At 34.4% G+C, this 12856-nt stretch overlaps 1 pseudogene; it reads left to right on the top strand.

Moving 5' to 3' along the window:
- Positions 1-8467: 8467 nt before the first annotated feature.
- Positions 8468-9577, top strand: LOC107855282 (annotated as a pseudogene).
- Positions 9578-12856: the final 3279 nt, after the last annotated feature.

The raw sequence follows: 12856 nt of genomic DNA, 5'->3' as shown, positions 1-12856 counted from the left end.
AAGTTTACTTTTCCTAACCTAGACCTTCTAATCTACCCCATAAAGAAAAAGCTACGCAATAGCTTTTACATCTGTTGAAACAGCTGGGTATACTGGTGCAAGTTGCAACTGGTTGTGGTTTTGTTGCAACTTATTATCCATCTGTTGCATAAGTTGCATTGGATTATTGATTCAGAGAACCCTATGCAACAGATGGACCATCCGTTGCATCTTTACAATTACTAACCTATTTAAAAATTGACTTCTTATCTCACAGCATGTTGACATAATTCTCTGCCTCATGAGGTAAAGGCAACTAACGTACCGGGAAGCTTATGATGCTACCAATAGGATAATGGACCTCTATTTTTGCAAGAAGCTCAAGGATAGGTACGATCAACTAAATGGAGAGGCGTCAGCCCTTGGCAGGGGACTTGATTTCCTAGTTCCTACATTGGTCTTGAATGAAGAAGAAACGTTAAGTTATGTTAGAGAGGACAGGCCAAATCCACACGGCAAGAGCTGGACTGAGGCAAAAAGGATTCTTGCAGTCATTAGCGTGAACGACATGCATTATCGGGCTGTTGAGATACTACTCAAGGAGGGAAAGATCAATGTTTATGACTCCAACGTACCTCTCGTCGACGATTTCAATCTTCTTCTCCTCGTGGAGCCACTGATGGTGCTATTGCCCATCTTGTTGAGGGAGAGTAACCTGATGAATCATTTACCAAAGGGAGTGTTGATGAAGAAATCATGAGATTTTGAAGGTCAAAACAGGGGAATGATCCTTCCAAAAGATGATGCCACTAAAGCAGCGGCTCCCACGCTCTTGACACATAGAATATTTGCTGACCGGCACAGAAATAGTTGAGCTAACGACTTTTATGTGCGACAACGCTGTGGCAAACCTGCAAAAGGTCTGGGCTTATGGGGTACTAACTGAACGCTTGAAGCCTGTGCATGTAGAAGAGCCTGTGAAATAGAAATTTTTAATTTCAAGTCACCCTTCACTTTATTACATGTACATGTAGTGGCAGTAATTTTTTTTCTGATGAAAGTTGAGTTTTTTTATAATGCAATAGATTAGATTGTCAATCTGTTGTAAAATATCTTTAATCCGTTCTGGCTGATAGTTTATCTGTTGCAATAGGTTGGTCATCTGTTGCATTACGCCGATATTATTTCTATGAATAATCTAATAATCTAAGTCTAATTTGTTGTAACAGTGGGAAGACCTATTTGATAATTTCCACAGATGACCTAAATTTTACAACATATGCCTAAATCTTTTTGATATTTTTCAATAGTTACGCTTGAATATCCATGTGCTCGTCGACAACAAACCAGTAGCAAATACACATACCACCATGAAAATTTCAGCAATTAGGCTTCAATATCCATATGCCCAACAATACCAAACTAGTAGCAATAACGGCAACAATGTAGTATCTTCTTGCTCGATTTTGTTTCTCTTCATAAGCCTTGACTTTGTTCAACAAACCCCAGATTACACGATTTGCTTGTGAAGGGTGTCGTTCGTCATACCAATCAAAGTAATCGCATCCACCCAATTTCTATAAAAAATAACACAATTACAAAATAATTACAAGTCAATAATTAATCAATTAATTAAATAAAAAAATATTACCTTTGAAATCTTACAAGTAAAAAACCTACGACCCGGATTTTATTGAGTCTAAGAAGTCCAATTTTTATTCTCGAAGTATTTTTTTTGAAGGCGTCGAAAGATTTTTCCATGGCTGACTTAACCACGAAATCACCCGTTAAATCTGTGACACCATCACACTGCATTCTCACAGGATAACGATAAATGCTGAAGGCTTTGACCAGCTCTTCGGTGGAAGGGCTATTAGCATCTGCATCATCTCTTTTGAAACATTCCTCCTCCCCGTGTTCATCATATTCTGCTTTTGATTGAGATAATGCTTGTAAAGCAAGCTCAAAGAGTGGTGGATGTAGCCTAGTTGCTTCACTTGTTCCTTTACTTGGACTTGATTTGATTTCTGTTCTTTTGGAAACCATATTATCTAAAATTAACAGGAACATAAAATAATATATTATTATTGATTAATGCATCGTTAATAAAGGATAACAGTAAATCAAACAAGCAAAATAGTAAAATAACAGTTGCAACAGATCACCGATCTGTTACACCAGGTAGTATATCTGTTGCAGTATATAACCAAACTATTGCAGCGGATGAGTAAGCTGTTGCAACAATACAAAATATATCACTCATCTTTTAAGACAAATGAATGATCTATTCAACAGAACACACAGCTGTTGTGACATCATCTGTTGTAATATATGAGTGATCTATTGGAACAGTTAAATAATCCATAGCAATGGCTGAGTAATCTGTTACTACAATACAAAATATATCACTAATCTGTTGAGAAAGATGAATGGTTTGTGCAATAGGTCTTACATCTGTTGCAACACATGAGTGATTTGTTGGAACAGTTATCACTGGTTAATACTGTTTAGATTTCTTCCAATATAGGGTCGTCTATTGCAGCAGATGAATGATTAGTTGGAAAAATCAAGTCTTGGACTTTTCCTGTAGGAAGAGTTGGTAGTATTTTATCCAACAGGAGGTTCATCTGTTGCATCAGATTATTAATCTGATGGTTCTTCCATTGCACCAGATGGTTAATTAGTTGCATCAGATTGTTTATCCGAAGCTTAATCTGTTGCAACATATGGTAAAGCTGTTGCATCAGATTATTAATCTGTTGCATTAGAATTGTAATCTGATGGTTCTTCTGGTGTATCAGATGGTTGATTTGTTACATCATATGATGAATCTATTGCATCAGATGGTTAATATGTTGCACCAGATGGGTAATCTGTCGGAGGAAACAGTAGCACGATTTTGTTAAACAAAAAATAGCAATTTCATCATTTTTATCAAGAACAAGAACAAAACAAATCAAACCAAATTGTCCTTTTATTTTTATAAACACAAACAATAAAAATCAAACTTCAAAAAAAAGCAGCAAACAACAAAATATCATAATTCACTTTGAAAAGAGAAGAGAAGAGAAGAAATACCAGAAATTAGGGTTTTATTCAGACCGCATTTCAAATTAGTGCAACAATTATTGAAATTGTTAACCAATACTATAAGAGAAGTTGGCTCAAGTTACTCATTTTCTTCAAAACTAAAAAGGCCATAAATTTTTACCTATGAAAGAAGAAAAGGACCGATGAAGAATTCGAAGTTGTTGTGGCCGGAGAGCAAGGCTGTCACGTCGATTGAAGTCAAAAAGAAACTGGAATCCCAACTATTTGTAGTCGGATGTTGAAGTCGCCGAGGATTAAAATAATAAATTTGCAGAACGGTTGGTTGGGAGAGAGTTGAGAGAAGCTGTCGAGAGGGGGATGAGAAACAGGTTGATTGAATTGAAGAGGGGAACTCGAAGCCCAACTATTTGTCATCATGGGTTGAAGGGAAAAATTTTGCAGAACTGTTGGTTGGGAGAGAGTTGAGAGAAGCTGTCGAGAGAGAGGAGAAAGTGGTTGATTTGGATTGAAGAGGGTGTGGGTTGAGTTGATTTGTATTTTTTAAAAGATTAGAAAGTTTTGAAAATATTAATCAAGTCCACAATTAACTTGATCAAGTTTCCTAATAATGTTTGACCCTATCTGTTGATCAATGTCACCAATCTTTCATTCAAGACTTAAAAGACATCTATCCTTCAATTTTCTCATGTTACTTAACCATGATTAATCAATATGTATTTTACTTAATTTAATTACATAACCATGGCAAAGAACATTAGTTTGATGTATACATCGGGTGCGTGTAAGTTTTTACCCAATTTATGGTATCATCACTTACGGATTTATGTGATCGTAATAACTTATGTCCAAACTCCATATTAACTTAAAATCCTCATGGCAACTCATAAATGTTATATCCAGAATTTGTTTTGAACACAGAGGCGGATCCAGGATTTGCAAGTTTTGGGTGTCATCAGAGGCGGGTCTAGGATTTTAAGTTTGTGGGTTTCTTGAGCAAAATAAAAATTCAAAAAAAAAAACATCATTCATGTGGTTAGAAATCACAACCAAGAGGGCAATAGTGCTCCAACAAGCAATTTTTTGTCCACTAAACTAATAGCACACTTTATTGTAGGTTCCCAACTTATAAATTTTATATATTTACTAGATTTCTTAATATAAATACAAGATCCGTATGGAAGTTACCGGGTTCCCAGGAACCCCCACATAAAGCTCTAAGTCCGTCCCTGGGTGCCACCCTATTTTGAACAATAGCATATCTTCGTATAATATTTTAGGATAGTAGAGTCAATATTCACAGAGTAAACTATAATTATATATATTAACAAAAGATGGTACAATATAAAGTCTTGCTTGGTATTATTAAGTGATATGTTAGAAGAGGTCAAGGATTCTATTCTTCGTAGCCACAATTTGTTTTTTAAGAGAAAACAGAAAGTATAGTCCTAAAAAACTAAAAACAGTGTAAAGTGAGGGTCGAACCCATGCTGTTGGAGTAAAACACAACCATTTCGATCACTCGCACCACTAGACCCTTTAATATTGTGGGCGTCAAGAATAATATTTATACATTAACTGATACATATATACAGATATACATATAAATATATAGAGTTTCAACCGAAAAGTACGAGCGCTGTGTCACCCCAATCCTTCTACATAAATCCGCCCCCGTTTGAATATCATTTTCTTCTTCAAAATAATTATAAACGCAGCCTGCGAATATCTTGATTTTCATAGGAAAAAGTGTTTCCAATATTAAGAGATTGCTATTCTTCATCCACTGATTTTATTACAATATTATATTATCATTGATTTAACAAACCATTGATCTATCTAATAAAACAAATCATATAAAATTAAAAATAAAATAAATTTGTAGCAGACTCCAAATTAAAGTACGTAGAATAATATCGGTTTGACAAGTGGACGTGACACTAAAAATAAAAATAATGCACGACGTAGGCATAAAAATAGATTCTATTAATAAAACAAATTGCAAAACTTGGGAGCAGATCAATTTTCTTTCTTCGACTGATTAATTAAATCCAAACATTGTGACAATATAATATACTTTTTACTTAAATAAAACGTGGTTCTCTTTTTTTAATTTTTGTTTTTTGTGATGGTCCTCTTTAATAATGCAGATTTGTCTCTCTTTAATTATATTCATTTGATTCCATGCCATAAAGACACATCCCCACCTTGATTGACTATGTGCAATTTGTTATTATTTTTTTCTAGATAATAGTAATCCCTCCGTTTCGTTTTAGTTGGTCTCTTTTTAAAAATATTTGTTTCAATTTAGTTGTCCCTTTTGATGAAATCACGAGTATTTTATTATGTTCTTCCAATACTACCCTCAACATTAAATGACTAAACAAAGTATATTTACTTAAATTTATATTTTCAAAGCATAATTAATAAGACTAATTTGATAAAATAAACTCCTAATAAATACTTTCTTAAGGGGAGTGCCAAGTCTAAAAGGGCCAACTATTTTGAAACGGAGGGAGTAGTTCTCAATCAATGCATTTCGACTATTTTATTTATTGAACGGAAAAAGTACAAATATGTCCTCGAACTATGATCAATGGTATGTACATACTCTCCGCCATACTTTGGGTACATATATGCCCCTACCGTTAATGAAATGGTACATATATGCCCCTCACACTAACGGTAGAAGCATATGTGTATCCAAAGTATGATGGAGGGTATATATGTATCATTCATCATTGTTTGAGGGTATATTTGTCCGTTTCTTATTTTAATTTTTTTATTCCAAATAATCAACCCAAACCTACTAATCGACCCAGTAAACCAACTACCCCACCCGATCTCAATTAAAACTCAAGTGACGCCTATCTAACATACACGTTTTTTCCACACCTAGAACAATATACACACACAATACACTAACACTCATTACTATCATTTTTTTTTAAAAAAAACACATTAACCCATAGCACTCAAAAACAACACCAAACAAATTGAACCCCTCACGTTTCAATTTTTAGCAAAATTTTGTTGGAAAAACACTACCCATTACCCGTCAACACTACATAGCCAGCGTCTCCGTCGAACCGAAATTTGATTGAGATTTACTGCAATTTGATTGGGATTCACGTTTAAGAGAAAAACAAAAGGAGTATCAGATTTGAAACAAAAAATAAAGGTTGAATCAAGTTGGTTGAAATAGAATTCGATGGGTTTATTGGATCGGTAGTGGGTTAAGGTTAATTATTTGGAATAAAAAAATTTAAACGAAAAATGGAAAAGTAAACCCTAAACTATGATAAATGGTACGTGTATACCCTCCGCCATACTTTGGATACACATATGCCCCTACCATTAGTGTAAGGGGCATATACATACCATTTCATTAACAGCAGGGGCACATGTGTACCCAAAGTATGACGCGAAAGGTATATACACACCATTTATCATAGTTCGAGGGTATATTTATCCCTTTATCATTTATTGAATATTAATTAGATCAGAATAAATATTACTATGATAATATATTTATCTTCATTATATATGTTCATTTCTTTTTACTATTGTTGTTGTCTTGAGCCAACTATTCATCAGAAATAATCTCTCTATTTCACCTCTGAGGTACAGTTACGAACTACACGCATTCCACCTTCTTCAGAATCCATGGATATGTTTTGTTGTTATATTATTTTTCAAGGGACGCACAAGGTTTAAACTGGCCGGTTCTTTTAGTTGACTATCGATTTGAGACTTTGAGTATGAGTTGATGAAAATTTTGACTTCGATATACTATTAATGTAGAATGATATAAAAATAGATTTGACGTCTCTTCCATATTATATTAGAACAATAAAAAAAAAAAACAATTTGAACCCTGAATTTTGAATGACTTATTTACAATGACTCATTACTAATTTACTATAGCTAACAACAATTTATAAGAAACTCTAAAAATCAACTTGATCAAGTCTAGTCTTCTTTTTGCTGAGGTTAACAATTACTTCGGGGTAATATTACAGTTACAAATCACAATATGACACTTAGATAATCTTGGATAAAATTTTTTTGCATAACTACATCAAAATATGTTTTCTTTACCCCTTTGTTTGAATGTTCATAACTACTATTCCTTTCGTCTCATATTACTTGTCCACTTTTTTCTTCACTCTGTCCTTGAGAAATCAACAACAAAACATATCGAGTGGAATCACAATGTACGCAGACCTTATCATTACCTCGTGCAAGTAGAGAGGCATTATTTCGAAAGAACCTACTTTCAAATTCGAACAGATCCAAATACAAATAAGAAAACATCTTACATAAGCAATCATAAATAATAAAATAAAATATTTTTATTAATTTACTCTTTTGACTCTTTTCACTTGATTGTTATAGTAAAATGGATTGGACGATTGTTTTTTAGTTATGTACAACATTTGCAACATGCTAAATCTAAAATGAGCATTCATCATCATATTATTATCATTTTCTTTAGTTGGAAAACTAATTCATCAACTAAACGTTGTAGATAGAATTGTCTTTTCGAAGCAACTTTAAACTGACATATTTAGGCTTGCTTGACAAAACTGACATATTTAGGCTTTTTGGACACCCCGTAATTGTTGAGTTCGAAATCGAGAGGGCGTCGTACGGAAGTTAATAGTTGCAAACTATTGAGACGATAAATAAGATAACAAAAAAAAAAACTAAAACATAATATTGAAGATATGATTCGGCCAATTGGCCTAGATATTAATAACCTAAATCAAAAAGCATAAAAACTAATTGATCTCCCAATAAACAAAACTCTTAAATGATTGTGAATGCTATTGTGTTATGATATGAGAAGACGGGTCTTCTATTTATAGAGATAAAAAATTTTTCTTCCAAAAAGAGATTAGCCAGATATGAAAAAGAATTATATTTTTCTGAATATGGTTATTTTTATTTTCCTTACAAGAAAAAAGTAAAACTTAATTTTGATAAAAAATCAGGGAAAAAAAACTCAAAGTAATTAGACAACTTTTGTTATAACACCTCATTTATTGTCCAAATATTAGCTACTTATGAAATTTTACCTCTTATCTTACATTAATATACTTTTTACTCATCGAAAGATATAATTTTTGTCACCTTTGATGTTGAAATATAAACGAAATTATGATAACACTTCGTATAATCTCAAGTTTCTTTATACGCAAAAGTCATAATAGAGAGAAAAGTGGAGAATTAAGCCAACATTAGTAAATCCTAAATTATTTAGGATTGGTGTCACTAATACTTTCTTTAATTCATTATAATCCTAAATTGTCCAGGAGAAGGTATTTCATATTTGTTAGTTTCCTTAATTTACAAATAAATAAATTTCCTAGTTGAAATCGAAATACGTTTTCCTATTTCTAATCAAATTTGAGTTGAGTCTCGCACTATTATAAATATGGGTGTAACAAACTATGTCTTTCTTGTACAAAATCATAGTGAATTAAATAAAATCATCAAAGCCATGGCTAACGTATTATCAGACGAACAACAGATCTTATCGTCGTCGACGAGACCGCCGGTACTGCCCGGCAATTCCTTCAGGCAACAAACTGGAATCTGCAGGAAGCAATTCAACGTTTCTACAATGGAATCAACAACAATGCAGGACTATACAACGGTTCGTCAAGCGTATATCATGACGAGGAAATGTTGGATTCAGAGGAGGAAGAGCAGATATCGTCTTCTACTAATGCTACACGGCATGATAGTCTTGATTTTATGGATCGTCCATCGAGTGAATTGTTGTACGATGGGCCATTTGAGTACGCGAAAGATGCTGGAAAAGCGCATAACAAATTGTTCCTCGTGAATGTGCAGTCCAGAAAGGAATTCAGTTCAGCCATGCTGAACTGTGACGCCTGGGCTAATGAGATTGTTGTTGAGGCGATCAAAAATAGCTTCGTCTTCTGGCAGGAGGACGAAGACACTGAGGAGGGGAAAAAAGTTGGCAATTACTACAGGTTACATTCTCTGCCTGCGATATTGCTGATTGATCCTATAACAGGTCAGAATATGCGTTCCTGGAATGGGATTGTTGAGCCACAGAAATTGCTTGAGGATGCCATGTTTTTTATGGATACCAGTCCCTCCGAGTATCACACCCATCTAATTCAGAAACAACGCGAAAGGATGAATTAGAAAGGGCGATGAAGTACAAGAGATTGATGAAATTACCGATGATGATTTAGAAGATCAAAAAGAATTGTTGATAGAGAAGATTTTTTATCTTGCTCTGCCTGAAGAACCTAAATGTGACAGGAATTTACTCTGCAGAATCGCGATTCGCCTTCCTGATGGACGTAGAATTCAGAGAAATTTCTTGAAAACTGATTTGATTAAGTTGTTGTGGTCTTTTTGTTCTACTCATATAGAAGCAGCAGAAACAAGGCAATTTCTATTCACACAAGCAATGCCTGGGGGATCCAAGTGTTTCGAGTATGATAGTAACTTAACTTTTGAGGAATCGGGTCTAGCCAACTCTATTGTTTCAGTCGTAATGATGTAAACTTAGATTTTTATTTTTACAAGTACGACTTAGGGTTCTAAGAACTTTGAAGTAGTGTTGTCTCCTCTCTAGATAGAAACGAAATCCTTTTGCATTCATGTTAATGTGTTCTTTGGTTGCATCGAGTATATACTAATTGTGTTACAACTTTTTCTGGAGCTCGCGAAGTTTATTTATTGAAAAAAGAGTGTTTTTTTTTCTATACTTCGGCTTATTTTCGTTGTTAGAGATTTCATATAGCTAGCTGTCCCAAGTCATTTATGACTTGTTGGAACTGAATAGTAAGATTGAAAATATAAACAGCTAATTTGATCGAGAATCATTCACATTGAAATAAAAACTTGTTGCTAAGCCTAAGTCATGTACACAACTCAAGGCATGGATGGTCTCTCGCAAATTTGCAATCTTTTAGAGTTTTCTTCATCGTTAGCTACTTTCGCTTGATTGTTATAACAAAATTTAATAATGGAGAATTTGTTTTTGGAACGCTACAATATTTATACTGTTAAAAAAAACAAGTGCAAAATGAGAATAAATCAGTAAATTCTATCTTGATTTTGTAAATTAAGAGTAATTTGTTTATGTTTAGTAGCAATATTATGCTGATGGAGAGACCAGAAAGCTACTTGAAATTCAAATCGCAGATCGACAGATATACAACTTCCATACATTTAAACAACTACACTTCAATCTCAAGATATATAGTTGGGGTCGATTGTAGGAATCCTCACTATCAGCAACTTTCACACATATATGGCTAAGCAAACTATTGTACATTCGTCATCTAAACAAAGAGGTTAATCAACAACAGATGAGAATACAAACCAATATAGAAGTACTTATCCAAAAGATAATAGATGATTTCTTTGGTTTGAAAGTCATGTCATGTTGTAAAGTAGCATTAGGAGAAATGAAATGAAATCATCAAGAGGAGTAAAGCCAATGGCTCCGACAACACCGATAATGTCAACAAAGAATATATAATGGCAACATAGCAGCAAAGAACCCGCAAAGGGTCATGTACAGCGCTCTGAGGATTATATTATCCGCGGGATGAGGTCTCCTAACACGGCCTTGTTTGCATCAGCTCCATGATTTCATAAGCAACTTGAGAATGTACCTGTGTCATTTTCTTAAATGGTTACCACAACGTAGACAACAACATGCTGGTGAAACAACATTTGTTTTGCAGTATTTGATGCATTGTATGTTATGCAGCTAATGCATGACTTACCAATTAGCCAATGGCAAATTAAAGAGCTGCAGAAGAAGGTCCTTCATTCGGCATTAAGCTCTTACGAACAGTGGCGAATGTAGTGTTAGGTTCTATATATATATGTGTTGAATGGAAAATGGAGAAATCAAGTGAAGGAAAGGAGACACCCAAATTGGAAAGCGTACTCTTTAAATTGGAAAGTTTACTCTACTCCCACATTGGTGGAAGAAGAGAACTTTAAAGTGTTTATAAAGTGAAACACTTACTTCAAATAGTAAGTGAGGCAAGGAAATAGAGATATCTTGTGCTGTTGTTGTCGCTTGCTTGGCTTTGAATTTGGCAAATGATTGATGAGACTTATTTTTTTGACAAATTTTATTTGACAGAAACAAATAAATAAACGTTCCATTTATTTATGCATGCATGCAGTGAACCGTTGCACTATTTCGACATGAAACAATGTTGTGTTCGAACTGGTGCAACGAAATGCCGTGGTGGTTCTGAATTAATGCATTGTTTCGATTGAGCAGATGTAGATTTTCGAAATAGTATATACATTGGTTCAAACCGATGCAGCTCTTCAATGAAGTGATGCACTGTTTCGAACTGGTGCACTTGTTCTTGAAAAGGTGTACTGTTTCAGAAAATTAATGCACTGTTTTAAATAAACAAACATGCATTTTAAGGAAAAGACACACCTCTAAAATTGAACCAATGACACCTTTTCGGAGGGGCATGTTGTGGCTATAAATAACCTGTTTTCTTCCACAGGTTAGAGCATGAAAATTTCAGATTACACATAAATCTTCTTGTCTTCAAAATACTCTTTGTGATCAATCAAACCGAGAGTGCGTTCGAAGAATTCAAGTATTTGAGGTACCGCTATACTTGAATTGTTGGCCATTTTATCCTGGGAGGAAAAATTCCGCAACCTCGGGTACAGTGAGGGGAATTATTTCCTTAAGAAAAGTCCGTGAATTCGGACGACTTGGCCTTAACAATTTCTGCTTCCTCTATATTTCTGAAATATAAAATACACCTCTTGTAAAGATCATTTTGATCTTGTGTTGAGGGTATTTGTTCAACTTCATTGTATTCTTGTTCATACTTGAACTCGAGTTGAAGTTGTTATTCTATTATACAGATTCTACGTACCCGTATTGTGGAAGATAACAATCTTAAGGAAATAAATCTTACAGAATCTGTATTGCTTGTTTTTGGAGATTAAAGCTTAGGCTTTCTACTCCGCTTGAATTTAAATAGTGATTAGAAGACATAAAATCTTCATCACAAGTTAAGGTTCACTCGGTTGACAATTCGAAGTAATAAAAACTTCATCGTTAACTAGAAACAAGAAGAAGAAGAGTTTAAAGTTATTTAACTTTATTAATAGTATTCTGAAAAATACTAATTTTTCTGTCTTGTGGTGATAGAAAAAATGATAACTCAAAGCCAAATGATGGATGCGACAACGTCTATGGGGGCAAATAATATTATCACATCAAGTCGCACAAATGCTCTGCAAACGATGGCACCGGCGGAGAAGCCCGAAAAATTTTCTGGCATTGACTTCAAGCGGTGGCAACAAAATATGTTCTTTTACCTCACCACTTTATGTCTACAACGGTTCACTAGCGAAGACGCTCCTGAGGTGCCCGAGGGAACCTCAGATAAGGACCGCTTCGTTATTGTAGAAGCTTGGAAACATTCGGATTTTCTCTGCAGAAACTATATTCTGAGTGGTCTCCAAGACGACCTCTATAATGTCTATAGTGGAACCAAAACATCAAAAGAACTGTGGGGGCACTTGAATGGAAATATAAAATGAAAGATGCGGGAATTAAGAAATTCCTTGTTGCACGGTTCTTGGACTTCAAAATGATTGATAGCAAATCTGTTGTCTCTCAAGTACAGGAGTTGCAAGTCATCATACATGATCTCCTAGCAGAAGGTTTAATTGTGAATGATGTTTGTCAAGTAACAACAATAGTTGAGAAGCTACCAGCTTTGTGGAAAGACTTCAAAAACTACTTAAAGCATAAGCGCAAGGAGATGACTATTGA

The sequence above is a fragment of the Capsicum annuum genome, chromosome 1, assembly GCF_002878395.1.
Source record: "Capsicum annuum cultivar UCD-10X-F1 chromosome 1, UCD10Xv1.1, whole genome shotgun sequence".
NCBI classification, from domain to species: Eukaryota; Viridiplantae; Streptophyta; class Magnoliopsida; order Solanales; family Solanaceae; genus Capsicum; species Capsicum annuum.
This window is presented reverse-complemented; position numbering and strand designations above follow the sequence as displayed.